The sequence below is a fragment of the Ceratotherium simum genome, chromosome 5, assembly GCF_057802395.1.
Source record: "Ceratotherium simum simum isolate JZ-2026a chromosome 5, ASM5780239v1, whole genome shotgun sequence".
Classification (NCBI taxonomy): Eukaryota; Metazoa; Chordata; class Mammalia; order Perissodactyla; family Rhinocerotidae; genus Ceratotherium; species Ceratotherium simum.
Genome location: NC_141904.1, coordinates 86,472,849 through 86,495,001, shown reverse-complemented (window position 1 = coordinate 86,495,001; position 22,153 = coordinate 86,472,849).

Below are 22,153 nucleotides of genomic sequence, written 5' to 3'. Positions count from 1 at the left end.
ACATCTTAAGGCCTGAGGATTATGGGTCTCAATTAGCAGATGAGGCAAACTGAGGCTCAGAGAGGTGAAGGAACTTGCTCAAGGGCACCCAGATGGTGTAAGTGGTGGAGCCAGCATTTAACCCACATCTGTGAGGAGCCAGAGCCGCCCCACTTGAGATCACTAAGCTCTGAGCTCCTGCAAAGGCCCAGCCCTTGCCACCACTGCCAGGAAGCCTTCCCTGCCAACTCTAGGGGTGCCATCCTCTCTCCCTCTGAATGATGCTTGATTATCGTGGAACTGGCCCCAGATGATGGGTGTGGCTGGGTGATGGACTTCATGGGGTTTTTGGCGACCCAGTGTCATTCTCCATTCTGTGGGTACTGGTGCCCCCCTGCTGTCCTTTTGGGGTGGTAACTTTCAGAAGCAATGCTCTGACAGTGGGCAGTGAGGCGGGAAGTGCTCTGGCTCAGGTCCCCCAGCCAGGAGCACCAACAGGTGTGAAGTGCTTTATTACAGGAGAGAATGCATTGGAGGAGCAGGGGGGCAGGCAGGCCAGGTGGAAGGCCCCAGCAGAGGTCCAGGTGATGCTGCGGATGGAGGGGTGTGAGTGGATCCGTGAGATTTCCAGGAGGAAGGACCAAGGCGCTCGCTGACTGGTGGAATGCGGAGAGTGAAGAGGGTGTCTCCCCCGACCAGCTGGCCCCATACCTCGGTCATCCTTGACTGCTTTCTTCTTCTCCCACCCCACCTCCAACCACCAGGAAATCTCGTCGGTCTAGCTTCAAAATACGTCCAGAATCTAATCACATCTGCCCCTCTCTCTCCCGGGTCCAGCCACTGTCACTGCTCACCTGGACTAGAACAGCCTCCTCACTGTTCTCCCTGCTTCCACCCAAGCCCGCACAGCAGCTGAAGGGGTCTTACTAAAACAAAAACCAGGTTATGTCCTTCTGCTCACCACCTTCCTGTGGCTCACGTGACATCTACACCAGCCTCCCCGGCTCTCCGTGATCTGCCCACCACGTCTCTCAACTCACCTTTTACACTCTCCCTTGCTCACTTGGCTTCAGCCACCCTGGTCTCCTATGGCTCTGGGAACCCTCAGATAAGCTCTCTCCCTGGGGCCTTTGCACATGCTGTGTCCTCTGCCTGGAATGCTCTTCCCCAGACACCCACAGGCTCCCTCCCTCCCCTTCTGGGTGAGGCATTCCCTGACCATCCTATTCAAAATTCCAACCCCACCCATACTCCCTGGCCCTCCCTATACCTCTTACTTTATTTCTAGCCCAATCGTTTAACGTCCTTGCCCCACTGTTGTAGGCAGGTAGTGAGTCAGACACAAGCAGGGGAAGGGATAACAGCTGACAAACCACCATAGAAGAAGCCTCCTCGGATGGGCCCCCTTCAACGCTCACAACATCCTGTTTGCAGCCAGACAGGCACAGAGCCAGCGTCCACCTGCTGCCCCCTAACCTCACCCCCATTATACTAAAATCATAACAAATTTACATCGTGGTTTTGACCCCCCTTGTGGGGGATGGATGCCATGACAGATCCACTAGGGACCATCTAAGGGGAAAAACTCCCCCTCCTGACATAAGGGAGGGGGCAAAAAGCCAATTGTACAGACCCCCTTCAATCCCCTCCTATCCCCCTCCACCACCTATATAACCAAAACTTACTCAAACCTCGGGGCAGCCGCTCACCTCGGGACTGCCTGCTCCCTCTCTTGGAGTGTATTTTCGCTTTGCAAATAAATCCCTTCTTGCTCTGAACTTTGTGCGTTCACTCACAAATTCTTTTGCAACACCAAACAAGAACCTGGAAAAACTAGCCAGCCCACCTGGTAACGCTACCTTACAGTTTACTTTTCAAAATATTCCTTGTCCTGTCCTCCCACTAGAATGTCAGCTCCACGAAGGCAGGGTCATAGTGGGTACTCAGTATTTGCTGAATGAAGGACGTGGTTGGATGTGGTGTCATTTATGGACATAGGGAGGAACAGACCGGTGGGATGGGGTTGGAGGAGATGAATCCAAGTGGAGAAACTGAGTTTGAGATGCCCCAGTGGACACCCAAAAGGAGCTATCCAGAAGGCAGTCGGATATACAAGTGCCTACCTTAGTTTCTCCATCTGTAAATTGAGCTAATAACCCGTTCCCTTAATGGGTGTGTGCGGGGAGGGGGGGTCTGTGGAGATAAAAGGGGTGGCAGCAACTAGCACACAGTCAGCCCTCAACACAGGGGGCTGCCTTGCTTGTTTGCTTCCTAACTTCTTTCTCAAACAGCTGTGACAAGCTCCCTGGTCGCCCAGATCCCACAGGGGACGCGCGAGCCAAGGACTGAATCAACATTTGTAGTGGCCACGCCTCCCCTCCTTTCTGCCCCTCGCTGTTTCTTCCAACCATATGAGAATCCTTTCTCAATCCCTGGGGGCCTTCATTTCTTCATTTGGGACCAACCTCTCAGTGACAAGGAGAGGATTTTTTAAAATAGCTTTATCGATTTTATTTTTTAGAATATAAAAGCAATAGACGTTCTTTGCTAAAGAAAAATTAGATGGTATGGAAAAAAAGGAGAAAATAAAAATCCCAAGCCTTATCGCTCAGAGATCATCATCATCTACATTACATTTCAGTGTTTAGCCCTCCATCTTTGCTCTACATTTTGTGTTGAAATGGGTTTGGAGCAGGACTCCAGGGCAGATGGAGCGAGGCAGGGACTGGGGGAGGCTGGGCAGGCACCACGCAGCGCCCAGCTGACGGGGCTGTGTAACCGCTGGTCCGAGGTCCAAGCGCCCCACAGCTGTCCACGCACAGGTCAGTCCTGAGGGGCCGCCTGCGCTCCTCACACCTGATCCCCATTTGCGTGTTCACTTAGCCACACACCCCTAGAAACTTGAATAAGAATATTTTCAACAATCACCTTTCCTGTTTATTTGGAGCTTTATAAACAAATGCCACAGAGCCACTACCTCACTGAATCCTCAGAACAACCAAGAGAGAGTCCCTGTGATTAGCCCCATTTTACAGATGAGGAAACTAAGGCCCAAGAGGCAAAGTGACTTTGTCCAAGGCACACAGATCATTCAGAACTAGGACACAGGTCTCCTGACACCGGCTGGCGCCCTTCTGACTATGGTCCTGAGAGGAGTGACATGCAACAGAAACCACATTCCTTCTATGTGCCAGACACTTGGCACACACCATCGTCTCATTTGATCCTCTCAATGTCCCTGCCAGAAGGGGCTTCTTCTGTCCTTTTGCGCAGATGAGGAAACTGAAGTCAGAGAGGGGAAGTCCCTTGCCTGGGGCCACACAGCCAGCGAGTGGGGGAGTTGAGAAGGAACTCAGGTGTGGCCGGCTGTTGGGGTACTGCTGCAAACAGGAGTTAGGGATGGGGCAGGGGAGGAGGGGGGTTGCGTCCTGTTGTCAAGGGCAGCCTCTTTGTCCCTCATCTGGGCACCCAGAGTGGGGCCTCTGGACCCTCTAGTCTCCAGGTCTGGTCCCAGCTCGTCTCACCGCTCAGAGCTGGGACCACAGGCAGGGGGCTTGGGTTTAGCAGCACCGCCACCTGGTGGCTGATTTGCTGCCACCAGAGCCTGTCTGAGCAGGACTCTGGGTGGCAGGGCAGTGACGAGGGGAGGGAGACCAGGGCTCATCGTTCCGTGGGCCCCGGCACACCCCAAGAGCTGCCTGGTAGAGAGAAAAAAAAACAAGGACTCTGGGTGTGACAGACCTGGCTTTGAATTTCAGCTCACTCCGTGTAACACTGGGCATGTTCCCACACCTACCTCTCTGAGTCTGTTCCCACATCTGTAAACGGGAATAAACCACAGTTGCAGCGGTGGTTTTGAGGCTTATGGGAAATACCTGACCCTATCCCAGGTGCGTGGTAGGTGCTCAATGAATGACACAGCAAAGCTAATGTAATTTACACAAGACGCCCCCCCTACCTCTGAGGGTGAGGGTGACTGTGTCCCAGCTTACAGAGGAGAAAACAGAGGATAGAAGTGGCCAGGGGCGTGCCAGTGAATTCTGAGGGGGGGATTTGAACCCAGAGCCTGTCTTTCCCAATCCACCATGCTGCCTTCTGACTTCAGACCAGGGAGTTTGCTAAACCCGAGGGTGCTGAGAACCCCTGCCCACCCCAGCACTCCCCCAGGAGGTGGACGAGGAGGGTGTGGAGGGCTCTTCCCCAAGCAATGCTCACCCATGCAGAGGGTCACCCAGGGGACCCCACAGACGTGTCATTTATTATGACCCAGGGCCTCCAAGGCCGAGCACGAGTAACGCCCTGCACCCACGGGGCCCACAGTCCATGGAGTGACACGCGGGCGGGTGTGCTGCGGGTGAGGCCTCACAGTGTGGCCCCCGACCGGGAGGACAGCACCCGGTTCAGGCCCCTATGCCCAGACACTCACATCCTGGAAGAGAGGGGCGCCTGGGGCTCAGGTTGGCCAATTCTGGCCTGAAAGGCAAACTGGGATCATCCAGGAGGCTGATTTCTCTAATTACATTATACATTTACAACCGAACAGCCAAGCCCCCGACCCTGTCCCCTCGTAGCCCTCAGCCCCTCAGCTTTCATTTCTCTCTGGGACCAAGTTCTTAGCTTCAAATTGAGTCCCATTACGGACATAAATACTGTCCCTTTGAGGTGTCTACTTCAGCATAAGAGGCCCTCCCATAAACCCCCTCCCCCGCTACCTGCAAGCCGGGCTCTTTGCTGCAGCTCTGCACATTCAGGAGCTAAGGATTTAGGAGGAGGAGGCTGGGAGGGGTCTGCCCACACGGCAGGGTGGGGTTGGGGGGGCAGTGACGACTCACCTATAAAACCTCAGCCATAAACTCCACAGCTGGAGTGTCAGGCAGCAGGGACAGCCGGGGCCAAGGGCTGAGCAGGTTCAGAATAAGTCGACTAAATGTGTTAATACAGCCGCCTCTGGGATGGCAGGCCCTGGAGCACGGCTGTAAGTGTGCAAGACAGAGGGTCCCACGTGTATGGACCCAGCCACCCAGGGAGCAGGGGTTGACACGTGAGGGCTTTGAAATCAGAACTCTGGGGTTGAAATCCGGCTCCACCACTTGGCTAGTTACTAAGAGCAAAATGGGCCTCAGCTATCTCATCTGTAAAATGGGCACATTGGAGTCTCTCCCTCCTGGGGGTGGGGGTTAGATGAGGTACAGGGAGAGCTTGGGAGCCGGCTCAGGCTGACCGTCGCCCCCAGGAGGCTGTCAGTGCTGTTGTGAGGACTGTCTTCTCGGGCAGGGCTGGCAGGTTTTTTCCAGAAAGGGCCAGGGAGTACATGTTTTATGCTTTGAGGGACCTGTGGTCTCTGTCACAACCCCTCGACTCTGCCGTCGTAGCGCAAAAGCAGCAACGACCATGGGCACCAGGCTCTCAATCCCGCTTCTGGGTGCTGGGGGTCCAGGCCCTCGGGCTCCCCGTCTTACACACTCCCATTTCCAGTAGTGGGCGGGGCTGCGTTCTGATAAAATTGTAGTTGCCCAGGGATGGCTAACCCCTGTTCTAGGAGGCTGGCTGAGGGGGGAGGGACAGTGGGGGCGAGACTCCCTGGAGTCTTGGGGCAGACAGTCATGTTCTGGAATCCACATCTCCCAGCCCCAAAGTGGGGGGGCAATTTGTAAATCCTGCCCCTGGGGGGCCTTGCAGCTGAAACAGGAGTGTGTGTGTTTGTGTGTGGAGGGGGCTCTAGTGCTTGTTGGAAGGACCTAGAAAGCAAGTCATACAGACCGGGGAATGCTGCCAAGTCACCGAAGCTCAGTTCAGACGTCCTGGGATGCTGTGACCCGCCCCTCCTCACTGTCCCTGACTAGGGAAGGCCTCGGGCAGGGGACCGGAGGACCTGTTGGATTCCACCTGCCGCCCTTGTCGAGGAGCGGGTCTAGGTGGCACGGGCACACGTGCTGTGCTTTTGAGCACGAAGGAGAAGAAGTTCCCTCTGAGAGGACTGGCTTTTGCCGTTTGAGTGAGGGTCCACTGTGTGCCAAACACAGAATCCTATGAGTCAGGTCTGGAAAGCTGGGCGCAGAGAGGTTAGGGAAAGCTTCCAGGTCACACAGCTCACAGGGGCAGAGCTGGAGTCTGATGCAGACCTGATGACCAGGCCCACGCCCTCTCTCCTTTCCCAGGAGCCCCTGGGACCCCACATGTCAGTGTCCCTCAGAGGGGCGCCAGGGATCGGCACTGGGAGCCTTCCCTGTCTTAACAAGCCAGGGCGCCATAAGAGGGAAGACAGAGCATTCCCTGTGCACCCGCAGGGCCGGCCCGCTCACACGCACCGTGCACAGTGCACAACGCCCGGGAGGCTGCTCCCAGCGGGGCCCAGAGCGCACGCTCAGGCGGTTGAGTCCTGGTTCCGTCCTGGGCTGAGCCACTGAGTCCTCCGTGCTCAGCTCTCCTGTCCACGAGGGCTGGAATCAGTAGCCACTTCACGAGGTCTCCAGGAAGACGACACGTGCTCCTACGCACAAAATGCTTGAGGCCGCGGCCGACACTCGGGGCTGCTGGGGGGTCGGCTGCCCCGGTCTTATCTTTTCCTGTCCCCTTGCTGGACGGGGAGGAGACCTGGCGGGGGCAGGGCTGTCCCAATTCCCACCGCTGCCCGACTGGGGCTGGTGTCCAGGCTGGACTCCGTCCTCTGCCCCGTGTGGGGGCGTCCTCATCCCCACACCTCGGCCCCTTGGAGACTCGGCCAGGCGCACCCCAATTCCTGAGGCCCCTGTGCCCCTCCCCTGCCGACCCAGCGTCTCCCCCCAGGGCTTCCTCCAGCACCCTGGGGCCCTAGGCCCTCAGGCCCTCGGCCACGCTGGGTGTGAGTGAAGCGATGGACGATCAGAGGGCACTCAGTACCCCAGTACCGTCCACAGCCCAGAGAGCCCAGGCTGGGGCGCGGGCTCTGAGTCTTCCTTTGGGCACCAATTCATTCAACAATTCTCAGCGCCTCCTTTTCTGGGTGGTTGCTGGGGACGGAGAGACGAGGTGAACACGGGCTACCTGGGCAGAAAGGGGACCCGTGGACGTTCATGGAGCAGCATGAGGAGGGGGGTGCCCAAGGGCTGTCCTCATAGCCATTCTCGGCCTTGGTTTTCTCATCTTTAAAACGAGGACAGCAAAACCTACATCACGGGGCTGTGGCTGAGGTGAGCAGCAGCCGGATCCACTGCCAGACACTGTCCTAAGCACTTTAAAAAGACACTCAGTTGATCCACATGAGAATTCTATGACATAGGTACCACTGTTATCACACCTTTTTGCAGATGACGAAACTGAGGCACGGAGAGGTGAGGTAGCGGCCTCAGATCACTGAGCCCAGGCCACCGGGCTCCAGTGTCCAGCTCTTGGGTGCCTGCATGGGGTTTGCGGGGCCTGCCTTTACCCTCTACTGGGACCCACAGCCACAGCCTCACAGCAGCGTGATTATTGATAGGGGGTGCGGTGGGCGCACCAAAGGCCGGTTTCTCCAAGCACTGCTTTCCCACGAGACCGGCAGCTCAAGGGGCTGTGTTGTACTTGCTGCTGGAGACCCAGACCCAAGCCCGGGCTGGCCACATTCAGAGCAGGAATCTACGTTTGTTGAGTGAATACCCGAACTTCAGTATATAGCATGCATTGTGCCCACATGTTCTTGTCTCCACTGCCAGCTGCACGGCTGTCACCTCCAGCAGGCCCTCTGCCAAGGACAGCCAAGGGGCCTGGAGCTGCTCGGCCGAGGACAAGGAGCCTCGGGGCCCTGTGGCTGCCCCGAGTCTCTCCCGGGCTGTCCCGGGCCAATTCACAGGGAGGCTGAGCCAGCTTCCAGGAACGGCAACGAGCTCCCTGTCCCTGGGGATGTGCAAGTAGGTGTTGAGGGCTGTTTCCTGAGGATGGCTCGGCATCGCGTGGGGCACTGGATCAGGCAGCTTTCAAAGGCCATTCGAGGCCTGTGTCCCTGCAGGCAGCACAGAGCAGTAGTTAAGGACGTGGGTCAGGGGCCTGGGATATGGCAAGGTTTCCTGCTAGTGACCTCGAGCGAGCCACCTCCCTCTCTGTGCCTCAGTGTCATCATCTGTAATAGAGCGCTAATAATAGGGGCCCCAGCAGTGCTCACTAAGAGTTGCTCTCTTCACCACCTCCATCATCACAGAGGAGGGAGGGAGGAGGCCTGGTGCAGGAGCAGAGTGAAATCGGGGAGCCTCAGTCACATCTGCTCACTCCCCACGACATGAACATCTCGCCTCTGAGCCGATGTGCATGCTGTTCCACCAAGGACACCCACAGCTGGTCCCCGCCCCCACCAGATCAAATCGTGGCGATGCTCCGAGGCCACCCCAGAGCCCGCCCCCTCCCCCATCAGCTGTATCCCCTTCTCGCTGAAGCCCTCTCCATCACTGCCTCCTCCCCGGGTGTTATCTGGTCTCTTGTGGACAGATGCCCAGGCTTCCTCCTCCTCACAGTTCCCCGAGCTCCCCACCTGGGACCAAGCACACAGCAGGCGCCCCATACATGTTTAAGGCTGCAGGGTCCCCCTCACTGCCCTCCAACGTAAGGGCACACCTGCTCTCCTTCCCACGGGTGTCCTGAAACACGTCAGTGCACAGAGCAAGCCCAGCCGGGCTCACAGAGGGCTGGGTGGATGCCCTGGGTATGCGGGGGTGGGGTGGGGGGTGGGCCTGGGCAGCGCCACCTGCCACGGGGCTGCTGAAGGAAAGGGCAGCTCCCCCAAGAGCCCAGCCCCCCGTATGGCAGCCAGCCACCCAGCAGCCCGCAGGCCACCGTACTCCGCCCTGGGGGATGAAGTGTCCCCTGAACATCCACGAGGAGGCACTGGGCCGGGGGGCGGGGGCACTGCAGTGACAAGAGCACCCAGAGTCTGGACCCTGCCTCGGGGGGCTGCTCCTGAGCCCAAACCTGGCCAAGCATCTTAAACCAAGAGCCTCAACCCAGGGCCCAGGGGCAAATCTAGATTGAAAAAGTTCATTCTAACATTCGAAAACTGGAAGATTACAGAGGAAATTCCAGGTGTCCAGCTTTTGTTTTGTATGAAATGAGAAGACCTCCCACCTGTGACAGTCCCTCAGGGCAATGCTCTTCTGGAGCCGAGCTGGAGCCACTCTCTGGACGGAGCTTGTGTCCCGAGCTCGCCACAGTCCTCGCCACTCCCTAAGCTTCCCCCTGGTCAGGCCCTCCCTCTGCCTCTCCGGGCCTGACCCCTGGAGGCATCAGAGTTTGTAATCCTCCCTTTAGCCCCGTGGAGCTTCACTTCTTCATCTGGTACACGAGGATCACAGCAGCGCCCAGCCTTGGCAGCTGGGTTGGATAGACTGGGAATACTTTGAACCCCCTCAAAGCAGAGGTTCATCGTGTGCCCCACAAAGGCAGCCGAGAAGGGGTGTGGGTGGTCGAAGCCTGGGACCAAGGGCTCTAGGAAGTGTCCCCAATGAACGCTATATCTTCTGACTCCAAAGCTGCACCCTAACCTCCTGCCTGTCTCCCGCTGCCTCGTGCATCCCTGCACCCAAGCATTCCGCAAAGCCCGGGCGACAGAGGGTCAGGGTCGGAGCTTGAGACCCAGATGAGATGGGGCAGAGGGGCAGTGGAAGGGGCTGGAGGACGTCGAGGACGTTCATGAACTGGGGTCGTCAAGGCGGAGACTGCCGCGTTGATTTCACAGCCTCTTGGTGCCTAACACGGCCGGGCCCAGGGAGGCCATGCAATAAATGGGTACTGACTTGACCCCACGTTGCCTGTTTCTACTTCAAATCTCTGGAATAGAATTTGCTGAACTCAGGCTAATTAGCTAGAAAGGTGAAAGCAAGGACTACAAACAAAAGCATACAGACTCGAGGCAAAACTAAGAATCCACACTAATAACTACGACTCTCAAACACGCAGCCCACTGTGGCCTCAGGGCCTTGGCACTTGCTGGTCTCACAGCCTGGAACACTCTACCCTCTGCATGGCTTGTTCCCTAAGCATCTTCGGGAGTGTGCTCAGACGTCCTTCCTGACTTTGTCTTTCCCCATGGTACAGATCACCGCCTGACTTTGTATATTTTACTTGTTTTTTCTCTGCCTCCTCCCCCACCAGGCTGTCAGCTGGACGAGACTGGAGACCTCTGCCTGCTTCACCGCTGCTGTGCCCGGTGTCTGGAGCCGGCCCAGCGTGCAGTAGGGCCTCGGTGACGTGCGCTGGGCGAGGGAACGCTGCAGACCACAAACAAGCACGTTGCCGGGAGTGCTAAGCGCTGTTCGCTCATTCGCTGCTTACGGAGCCCCCACTCTGTGCCCGGCCCCGGCTTGGGCTGTAGGCCCGGATGGCGGTGAAGGAGAGGAGAAAATCTCTGGAGCCGACAGCACGGAGGAGGACAAAGAGTGAGCGGAGCACGGCAGGTTAGAAGGCAGAAGTGCTAGAGAGGAAAAGCAGGGCTCGGGGAGCAGGAGGCGGGGGTGGGGGGGCAGTGGTGGGAGGAGACGAGAGAGGTGGAGGGCCCCAGATGGTACAGGGCCTGGGGGCCCCGGTGAGGACTTTTCCTCTGGGTGGGGTGAGTCAGGGCGGGGTGCTGAACGCTGTGAGGGGAATGAAGTGGGTGATCGTAGGGAGTCTGGGGTGGGGAGGCTGTCACTGGAGATGGAGTAGGCAGGGAAGGCTCCTCTGAGGAGGTGACACTTGAGCTGAGCCCTTGTCTGGACCACTTCTCTAGCTTCTGTAAACCTGATGCTTTAGCATCTGTCCTGCGTGCATGTGCTGCACGCGCCTTGTTCTGAATCCCCTCGACTCGGCCTCCTGCCTCCCTTGGCGCGCCATCCCCCCCCACCCCAGGAAGAATCCTCCTTCTTGGGCCCACTTTTCAAATACAAACCAACCAATCCAGTGTCCATCCACACCCCAACCACCTCCTCTACTGGACACTCATTCTGCGGGCCACTATCCTCCCGCCCTCATCACCCAGGGCAGGTACCAGACAACTGGGACAGCCCCTATGCCCAGAGCCTGTGCGATTATTCAGACCAGCCGGTCCTAAGCCTGCTAACCCCGCCCGGCTGCTCCTTCCTGCAGAACCCACAGTGAAGGCTCCTGCCCACAGCTGCCCCGCTCCCTCTGCCTGCTGACCATCAGGGCGCTTCCCCGTGTGGCCCCGTGTGCCGTGCCCCCTCCTCTGGGAACCAAGAGTAACAAAGTATCTTTTCAATGGCTGCATCTCCTGATCTATTGGCCTTACTGAACCTCAAATCTTCCATCAGTACATTCTATTTTAAACCAGCCCTAAGAGACACTTGGCAGACACTTAGTGTAAACAAATGAAGAACGAATGAACTGTGTACCCTTTTACAATATCTTCAACAAGTTGAATATTTTAATATACATTAGAGTTCCTTTTCCTCATAAATTTGGAGGCTCCATAAGAGTGGAGGGCATATCAGAAATTACACGGACAGGACCAGACCCCTGGGAAGTCCTAAATATCCATCTCCCCAGACTGAGGGCTCAGGCCAAGGCTTGACCGAGTCCCAGCCTCTGCCCTCACACTGTGACTGGAATTTGGTTGGTTTTTCAAATTCAGCTTTTAAACTCGTCAGCTTAGCAGGGAGCTTGTCAGTTCCAAACTCATCTTTCTAGCAATAACCAAGTTACACCACGTGTGAGACGGCCCGTTCCCTGAGTTATTTAACAAGTCGCCCGAGATATTAAGCAGGAAAGAGTCAGCCAAGCCTATTTCAGAAGTAGGTGCATCTCTGGGAGAGCATGGGGGTGGTGCACCGTGTGGGAGGACAGAACGAGAGGACGCCCTGGGAGATACCAGCTCCAGACTCGTCTACTCGGGGGCATCGACCTTCACACGTGAGATTTCCAGAGAAGCGCCCGGAGAGGGGAGCAGGTTGGAGCTGAGCTTGGCTGTCACCCCATGGGAAGGAGGGCTGAAAGTTTCAGACAGCTGTGGCCCTGGGAGCAGCCTGACCCAAGGGAACCCCGCAGACAGGCCCCGCCAAGCCTGCTGTCCTGGTCAGGATCAGGTTCAGCCACTGTAACCAAGGGCCCCCACAGGAGGGTGGCCAAGAGAAGGTGGCCTCGCCCCCACGCTCAGTCTGGAGGCAGACGGTCCGGGGCCGGCCTGGCAGGGCTGCTCCAGGAGGCTCCTCTCCCTGCTGCCCTGTCACCCCAGGGCACTTGCCCTCATCCTTGTGGGTCAGGACGGAGCTCCAGCCTCAGAGCTCGTGCTCCCAGCAGCAGGACAGAGAGAGAAGCAGAAAGAGGGGCCTGCTTCCCTCTCCTAGGAAGCATCCTAGAAGCCGCACAAATTGCTCCCTTCCTGGCCGGGAGGGAGAGCTCGGTTACACGCCCAGCCGGGATGCAGAGGAGGCTGGGAGCTCTGTAGTCTTGGGCGGCCACATGCCCAGCTAAAAGTCAGCTGTTCGGCTGCTCTGAGAAGTGGATGCTGCTACTGCCAGCCGCCTGGACCTCTCTGCCACACCCCTTTTAATGTTCCCTCCCACCACCCAGCAGCTCCCTGCCCTGAGTTCAAGTTTTATGAAAAATGGTCCGTCAGACGAACTGCATTAAGCAATTCATAATTCAGGAACCAGCTGAAAATCATGGGCCGGTGCTTGCTTCTCATTAGATTTGCTGGCAAATTGCTGGTGTGACTCCATTACCAACTCGGAGGGTCTCTCCCTCCCAGAGTGCACTGTGCATGAGCAGCCAGAAGCGTCTTCTCCAATGGAAGTCGATCATGTCACTCCCCTGCTCCTTAGAACCAAACCCACAGCCCTTCCTGTGGAACTGAGTGTGAACTAACGAGGGAGATCACAGGCAGCCGCCGGCCCAGCCAGCCAGGGCCCAAAGAAGAGGAGGAGAAAGTCTCGTTAGCAGAGGATTCTACTATCGGAGCTGACTGCTTCCCAGACCATGAGCTGAAGGACATCTAAAATGCAACAATGGGTGCTGGTCCATCCCCCACTCCCCAGCCTCGCTCCCCACCTCTGTCTTGTATGTGCCTAACCCTCCAGCTTCCTTCTGTCTGGAATGCCTCGTCTCCATTTCTTGTGGTCAGAGCCATGCATCGAGGCACCGGTAGATGCCACCTCCCGATACTGCCGGCAGCGGGTGAGCATGTGCTGTGCTGTGAACGTCCTTCCTTTCTCCCTGTGAACAGGTGACTGCACTACGGTTAGGTCCCTGTCCTGTCTCTCAGCGGGACCGTGCTCTTCGGCCGGGATCTATGTCTGATTCATCTCGGAGAGCCCGATGGAGTTTGGCCAAGTGCCCGGCATGAGGCTTCCCAGAGAATAACCTCATGGGCAGAGTGTCTGTGGTAGACTGAACAATTCAGTGTGAGTAAAGCGCAAGGAAGGGGTGGTAGTGAAACGGTCCACAGGGGGACAGGTCACAGAGGGTCCCGAAAGCCCACTAAGGAACTGAGACTTGCCCTGAAGGGAATGAGAGCCATGCACAGATTTCAAGGAGGGAGACCCTGGTTGACCAGACATCGGGCTGTTCAGTGTCAAGAAAACGAAAAGGGGGGATGTGAAGGAGGAGTGACAAGACTCCCAGCCCGTCCCCCGCCCTCTTCTTACTTCCCCTAACCCTGCTCTCAGAGGGAGAAGGAAAGTCTTCTCTGATTTTCCTTCAGATGCTGGGACTGCCCCTGGGCAGTCTCATCATCACGTTGAAAGACTCTGCACACACTGCAACCCAGCCTCGCGAGAAGCAGCCAGGGGCCTCCTAGATGTTCCCCAGGCTTCTTAGGAGCCCATGCGGAAGCTCCCTGATAGAGGAACCCTCCCTCTGGACCCCCCAGGATGTCTGGCTGCCCCTGGAGCTCCCCTGGAACCTTGAGCTGGCTGAATGGCCCACACTTCGGGGGGGACTCTTAGAGGGACTGCTCTGTGCCACTGTCATAAACAGGAGAAATCCTCACAGTGGAAAGGCCCAACTCCTGCACTGTAGTCAGCAAACTCAGCTGCACTTGTAAGCGACCCTGAAGCCGCTCTGGGGGCCCACACCCGTGACACTTCTCTGAGGCCCCACACAGGCTGGCTCACAAGACTTGGTTATGCTATCACGGACCTCTTGGTTGTAGTTAATCAAGGCCACAGGATCAGAAGTTTCCCTTGGTCCCTCTGAGAATGTCAGGTAATGTCAGTACCCAGTTTCTGCCTTTCTGCCCTGCAATATGGCTCACAGCCTTTTCCCTTCTGAACCGCGTTTGTTGCTGTTGAGAGTTTCCATCATAATTCTAAGTCACTTTCCCATTTAGTTGTTTTGACTAACTCCAAGCACTACATCACTGCACGCTTCTCACACTGGAGCACGCACAGCCCAATCCTGTGCAGGGAGAATGCAAAACAGCGTCTCTGTGACACATCTTTCTGGAGCTTCAAGTTTATTACAAGACTTGGAGAACCAAGTACTTTACAAGAACCGTCCCTCTTCCCCACAAACATGGAAGAAGAGACGGAGAGAACAGGGGAGGAACGAAGTGCCCCAGGAAAAAGAGTCCGGTCTGGCAGACCCGCAGCTAGGGAGGCCTCTCCTCGTGTCCCCCAGGTGCCTCCAGGCTGTCCTCTAAGTTCACCAAGTGTCCTGGATACGATGCTCCTGAAGGCCATGCAGGTGCCAGGGACCATTGTGACTTGAATCTCATGCAGAAAACGCCGCAGCGGTTTCCACCCCGCCATCATCTGCTGGACCAAGTCCTCTCGCCCGGACGTCCGTGCACAGACGGCCTGGACTCCTTGCCCTGCTCCCACTCCCAGCTGAATGCCTCCAGCCTCTGGCCAACCTCCCACGCCACGCTGCCAGGCTCCCTGGAGCTCAGCATCTTGCTCTCCATTGCAACTGCAGGGGTGCGGCTTGACCTCCCCACAGTCTGTGATCTGTCCCTGCCAGACATTACAGTGGCTTCACTTTATTGAGTTTGCCATGCTGCTTCTTGCTGGGCAGACAAAAACAGAAGCGACTTATAAAGCTTAGGAATCTCCCAACAGCCCCCCTCACACTGGCTGGGGCGAGAGGGAGAGGCTGGGGTCGCCCCATCAGGATGCCCATCGTGGGGGGAGTTTCTGTTGTAGGATACATGCTGGGGGCAGCAGAGGCTCCCTGGGGCTCCACTCCCGGTGCTGGTGCTGTGGGCGGAGGGGAAGGACCCAGGGCCACTCGGAGGAGTTGAGCTGGGGGTGGCGGTCCTCGACTCCAGGCTGGGGAGGGGACTGGCGGGCTCTTCGACCTTCAGCCCTGACTCCTGCTTCTCCTCGGGCCGCTGATCTTCCTTGCGGAACCAGGTGGGAAGAAGAGGTTCGCTGTGACTTTGTCTCAGTGGAGCTGCAGAGACCAGCTGCCCCTCGCCGGCTGGCAAAGAACTATGGGGGTCAAAGGAAGGGATTACAGTGGGGGGGCCCTCCTCCTTCGGTTTCTTGGCTCTCAAGATGAGGTACGTGGCCATGAGCTGGTCGAATTTCCTTGCCCTTAATGAAGGCCGGATCTTGTCCCACTCAAAGCCCAGGTCCCTCACCATACCTCTGTCACCCAGGGGTCCCCGTGGTCACAGGGCAGCTCCCTGTGAGGCCTGAGTTTCTCCTGGCCCATGTTCACCCACGGGTCGTCCAGGATGTCTTTCAGAGTTGCTCTCTCGCTGGGTTCGACGGTCAACAGTTTTTTCAACAGTGTTCTACATCCATGTGATAGAAACATAGGAAGCGGGTATCGCCCTTCCAGCACCCGCCGCTTCACTGTGCCTATGTCGTCTCCCCGGAAAGGCAGGCGCCGAGTGACCATGACGTACAGGACGACACCGAGGCTCCAGACATCGACCGGGGGGCCGTCGTAGTCTTGGCCCCGAAAGATTTCCGGGCCGCGGTAAGAGAGGGTGCCGCAGCAGCTAGTCAGCTTCTGGCCGAGGAACACGTCGCTCAGACCGAAGTCTGCGAGTGTTACCTTCAGGTCATCGTCCAAAAGAGTGTTCCGCAGCTTCAGGTCCCGGTGGACGACGCCTTTCTGGTGGCAGTGGTGGAGAGCGGAAACTAGTTGCCGAAATTTCCCTCGGGCCTGTTCCTCTGTCATGGGGCCACGGCTTCTTAAGTAATCATGCATGTCTCCTCCGGTGGCGTGCTCCATAACGAGGAATAACCTTTCCCTGGTGTCAGTCACCTCAAACAATTTGACGGTATTTGGGTGGTGCAACGCCTTCAGGCTGTGGACTTCCCGGGGAAGTGTCTTGATGCCGGAAGAGCTCTGTCGGTTCTTCTCAATGACTTTAATGGCCACCTCTGTCCCGGTCGGGATGTGGAGGGCTGACTTCACCTTGGCAAAGCAGCCTTCCCCACTAGTCTTAATGAACTCATAATTGTTAATACGGGTCCTCTTGTCAGAAGAGGTGGCCACACGGCCTGGAAGCATGGTGACCTGCTAACTACACTATCTGACAGTACTAACTAACGATGCTAACTATGCTTACTAACTATGCTAACAAACAAAACTATAGGACGCTAACTAATACTAACTGATGATACTACCAATGCCACCTATACTTACTAACTATGCTAATAAATAATAGTAACTAGACTAAATGTGCTAACTCTAACTGTACCAACAATGCTAACTATACTAACTGTACTAACAATACCAACAATAAATTAAAAAAGTAAAAAATAAAATAAAGATACTTAAATAAATAAAATTAAATTAAATAGAAAAGTTAAAGAAAATGAGAAAAAGAGCAAAATACAAATAATAAAATAGAAAAATTGAGAAAAATTAAAAAGTAAGAAAAGTGAGAAAAAGACAAAAATTAAAAATGAGAAAGGAGAACAAAGAAAAATAAAAAAATAAAGAAAAATAAAAATCAGTAGATAAAAAAGAAAAATAAAATGGGGAAAAAATAAACTAAATGAGAAAAAGAAAACAACAAAATGGGAAAAAGAAAAATGGGAAAAATAAACTAGGAAAAAGAAAAAGAAACAAAATGGGGAAAAATAAAGAAAATGGGAAAAAACAAAATAGGGGAAAAATAAACAAAATGGGAAGAAAAAGAAACAACGACAAAATGGGAAAACAAGCTAACCTCAGTCCAAGCGCTATAGGTCACCACAGTTGAGCTTCCCAGGCTATAAGGACCAAAAACCTAGGCCCGGCCAGACACATATAGGGATTTGTAAATTCCATCACAGTGGCTCCTCATGAGGTCAGAGCGAGAAATGGGCCAGCCATGGCTGGGATAAGGCACACTGGTTTTCTCACTTTTTGGTCTCAAGACCCCTTTACTCTTAAAAAAATGGACCCCAAAGAGCTTTTTATTTCTGTGGGATATTAGAGAGTGATATTTCCTTTGTTAGAAATTAAAATCTGTAGGATGCATCAGTGGCTTTTTCGGTTCTAATTTAAAAATCTGTAATAACTTTTGGCTTTTAAAGACCTTATAATGTCTACACTGAAAATGTTCAATTCCTTTTCCTTAAACTCTGATTAGTCTCAAAACGATCCTACAACTGAACTGATACTCTAACACTATAGGAAAGCGTTCTGCTGCATAAGACTCGAGAAGGGACATCATCAGCATTTATAAAGCTGAGAGGGAGAGAGCTTTCGTCGTCTCTTCCCCAGGGAGATCACGAGCAGATTTCTCATCAGAAACGTTGGAGGCCAGATGGCACGGGTTGATGTATTCAAAGTGCTGAAGGAAAAAAGAATCCAACCGAGAATCCTGTATCTGGCAAAACCGTCCTTCAAAAATGAGGGAGAAATTAAGACATTCCCGTATAAACCAAAGCCGAGAGAGTTCTTGCCACTAGACCTGCCCTCCCGTGACGGGAGTCCTTCAGGTTGAAACGAAAGGACAGGGGACAGTAACTCAATGCCTTATGAAGAAATGAAGCTCTCTGGTCAAAGCAAACATGTGGGCGATTACAGAAGCTAGGGCTACTGGAACTTTGGTGTGTAGCTCCCCTTTCTGTTTTCTACGTTAAGAGACTAAAGTATGAAAAACCCAATTGTTAGTATATGTTTTTGGACACACAATGCCTAAAGGCGTAACTTCGTGACATTAATAACGGAAGTGGGGTGGAGACAGAGCTGTATAGGAGCCGAGTTTCTGTACGTTACTGAAGTTAAGCTGGTGTGAATTGACACTAGAGTGCTGTAACTTTAGGATATTAAGTATAATCCCAATGTAACCACAAAGAAAAAAGCTATAGAATGTACACAAAAGAAAATGAGAAGGTAATTGAAATGTTTCACTACCCGAAGTCAACTAAACGTAAGAGAAGACAGTCATGCGGGAATGACAAAAAAAGCTATAAGGCGTATAGAACACAAACAGCAAAATGACAGAGGTAAGTCCCTCCTTGTCAGAAATTACTTTAAACGTAAATGCATTCGACTCTCCAATCAGAAAACAGACTGGCAGAACGGATAGAAAAACATTCTCCAGCTGTCTGCTGTCTACAAGAGACTCACCGAGACCCAACGACACAGAAAAGATGATCATGAAGGAGTGGAGAAAGACAGTCCACGCAAACAGTAACCAAGAGAGAGCCGGGGTTCCTGTACTAACGTGTGTGAGTGCTGAAAGGCTGTCGAAGAGAGACGGGCAATGAGCGAGAGCAAAGAGAAGCAGAGACGAGTGGCTACGCGGCCCCAGGGTGCTGGAAGGAGCGTAGCAGGCTTGGTTTCTCCTGTCTTACCAGTCGCTGGCTCTGGTCTTTGGGGCAGACCGGTTAGCCCACCACCCCTCCCAGCTCCCCCACGCTCGGCATCCTTGTCTTTTGCTTTGCTTGGCCGAGTCATGCGCATGTCACCACTCCCAGGCCAGTGTCTGGAGCTGCTGCAGGCCAGGCCAGGAGCCTTCACCGTACCTGGGCACACCTCCTTCCTTTGGGCCTTGGACGACCCTTTTCTCCACTTGCACACCAGAGGTCTTTTCCAGAATAAGCAGAGAACATCGGTTATGTTCAAACAAGATGTAGCCATCACTGCCCTTTCCACGTCTCCCTGAAACACAGCTCATTTACTCCTTTCCTTGCATCGTGGCCTCCCGGGGCTGCCGCAGGAGAGACTAAGCTGAGGTCACTCAACAGCTCAGCGTTTGATGGCCCCCGAGAGGCAAGAGCTGCCCGCTGGGAAGCGCTGTTCACAAGGACCTCACACACCAGCTGAAGAGGCTGTGGAGGCCCCCGAGGGCCAGAAGCAGTGCTCGTGCCAAAGTCAGCCCAAAGGCTCCTTGACGGCTGGGGGCTTCTCGCCTCGGTCGGGGGGCGAGGTCCCTGTGGTGTCTGAGGGCCCGCCGTGGGCAGGCTCAGGGTGCGCAGAGAACAAAGGGCAGAGGCCGGCCCCCGAGGTGTTGACAAACCAAATACGGACGAGCCGGCCAGGCAGACAGAGAAGCATGGCTCACGGGCTGTTTTCATGGGTGAAGGGTGGGGGTCAGGGGCAGAGACCCATGTCTGCTGGGGAACTGGTTAAGGACAGAATTTTTAACTGAGACTTGAAGGCTGTACCAGTTAGATATGTGTTTGCCTGAAGTAACAGAAAACTCTACTAACAGTGGCTTAAACTACAAAGGCATCCGATGTTTAATGTTTAAAGACGGTGTGGGAGATGGGAAGTCCAGAGGTGGTCTGGTGGCCCAACAATGTCATCGGTGACTCAGATGCCACCCACCTCTCCACTCCACCATTAAGAGAGTGTTAGTGTCACTCCTTCATGATTACAGTGTGGCTGCCTCCACTCCAGCCATCACATCTGCATAGTCAGTGCTCAAGCTGGAAACAGGGGGCACCTTCCTCCCCGCCCATCTCTGTCTTTTCGGGAAGGAAAACCTCTCACAGAGCCTCCATAGACTTCCTCTAATGTCTCACTGGCCAGAATGAGTCCTTGCCCTGACCAGTCACTGGAGGTGGGCGAGGGGAGGGGGGAGCAGTTGCCATGACTGGCCGGACCAACCGTGATTCCTCCAAATTGAGCATCCACGGGAAGAAGGCAGGTGGGGTGGGCAAAGGCTGCTGTGTGAGTAAATCCAGCCACAAGGGAGAAACGGACGAGGAAGCTGAGGTTTCAAAGACCAGGGAACAGAGGAGCAGGAGGAGCGGCATGTGCGGAGGCGCGGAGGAGCAGAGGTGCGGGAGACGAGCCGGTGCCCGGGATTACTGCTGCTTCATTACCGCCTGAGCACGGCTCAGGTGGGGAAAGGTGGGCAGGGCCTCACGTCACCTTTTATGCCTGGAGCGCGGCGGGCCCTGGGCAATGGGGAGCCACTGAGAGCCGCTGAGCAAGAGAGTGAGCACAGGCGCAGACGGGAAGCGCAGGTGTGCAGGGCTCCCCTGTCCTCTAGGAGCTGAGCAGAGCCTTCTGTGACAGGAAACAATGTTGCTAATAAACCCCGGAGGCCTCTGTTCCAACAGCCGATCATAACTGACGAGAGAGAGTAAACACGGCCTCAATTCCTGAGTTTGCTAACGGCAGCGACCTGTTTCTGGATGTGAGAACGCACACACCCAGCCCGGTCCTTTAGACAGCGAGGCTGTCACAGCCGTGACGCCCACACCTCACCTCTCCCATGTGCCCTGGGCCTTTGCACACCCCCCAGACCCCCCAGAAGACACAGCATATCTTTTAAAGTAGTCCTTTCACTGGGGTCAAGGGTCATCATTTTTTCCAAGTTTTTGGCATTCCAATGAAAAGAACCTAGGGAGCAGGCAGCGCTCTCTCAGTACCCGCCGCTTCACTGCACAGAAGTCGTCTCCCAGGAGGGCCGGGCGCCCAGGGATCATCACATACAGGACAACAACTTGGCTGCATACGTCTACGGGGGGTCCATCGTGGTCTTGGCGCTGCAAGATTTCTGGGGCAGTACAACCGGGGCTACCCCAGTACATACTCAGCTTACGGCCGAGGAACACGTTGCTGAGGCTGAAGTCTGTAAGTTTTACCTTAAGCTCAGCATCGACAAGAAGGTTCTCCACCTTCGGGTCCCGGTGGACGATCCCTTTCTGGTGGCACTAGTGGAGAGCAGAAACTAGCTGCCGCAGTTTGCCTCGGGCCTCTTCCTCCGTCATGGGGCGGTGGTTTTCCAAGTAATCAAACCTGTCTCCTCCACTAACGTGCTCCATAATGAGGAATGATGTTTCCTCGGTGTCAAAACCTCGAATAATTCTACAGTATTAGGGTGATCCAAGGCCTTCAGGCTGTGGACTTCACAGAAAAGTTTGTTGATTCTGGAGCTCTGTCGATTCTTCTGAATGACTTGAACGGCCACCTCTGTCCTAGTTGGGATGTGCCGGGCTAACTTCACCTTGCTGAAGCTGCCCTCACCGATGGTCTCAAGGAGCTCGTAATTGTTAGCACGGGTCTTCTTGTCAGCAGAGGTGGCCACGTGGCCCAGAAGCTTGCTGACCTGCCAACTACATTAACTGACAATACTGTGGGGGATCAGAATTGGCCACCCTGAAACGTGTCTCTTCTCCTCTCTAGCACTTCTGCCTTCTAACCTGCCGTGCTCCGCTCACTCTTTGTCCTCCTCCGTGCTGTCGGCTCCAGAGATTTTCTCCTCTCCTTCACCGCCATCCGGGCCTACAGCCCAAGCCGGGGCCGGGCACAGAGTGGGGGCTCCGTAAGCAGCGAATGAGCGAACAGCGCTTAGCACTCCCGGCAACGTGCTTGTTTGTGGTCTGCAGCGTTCCCTCGCCCAGCGCACGTCACCGAGGCCCTACTGCACGCTGGGCCGGCTCCAGACACCGGGCGCAGCAGCGGTGAAGCAGGCAGAGGTCTCCAGTCTCGTCCAGCTGACAGCCTGGTGGGGGAGGAGGCAGAGAAAAAACAAGTAAAATATACAAAGTCAGGCGGTGATCTGTACCATGGGGAAAGACAAAGTCAGGAAGGACGTCTGAGCACACTCCCGAAGATGCTTAGGGAACAAGCCATGCAGAGGGTAGAGTGTTCCAGGCTGTGAGACCAGCAAGTGCCAAGGCCCTGAGGCCACAGTGGGCTGCGTGTTTGAGAGTCGTAGTTATTAGTGTGGATTCTTAGTTTTGCCTCGAGTCTGTATGCTTTTGTTTGTAGTCCTTGCTTTCACCTTTCTAGCTAATTAGCCTGAGTTCAGCAAATTCTATTCCAGAGATTTGAAGTAGAAACAGGCAACGTGGGGTCAAGTCAGTACCCATTTATTGCATGGCCTCCC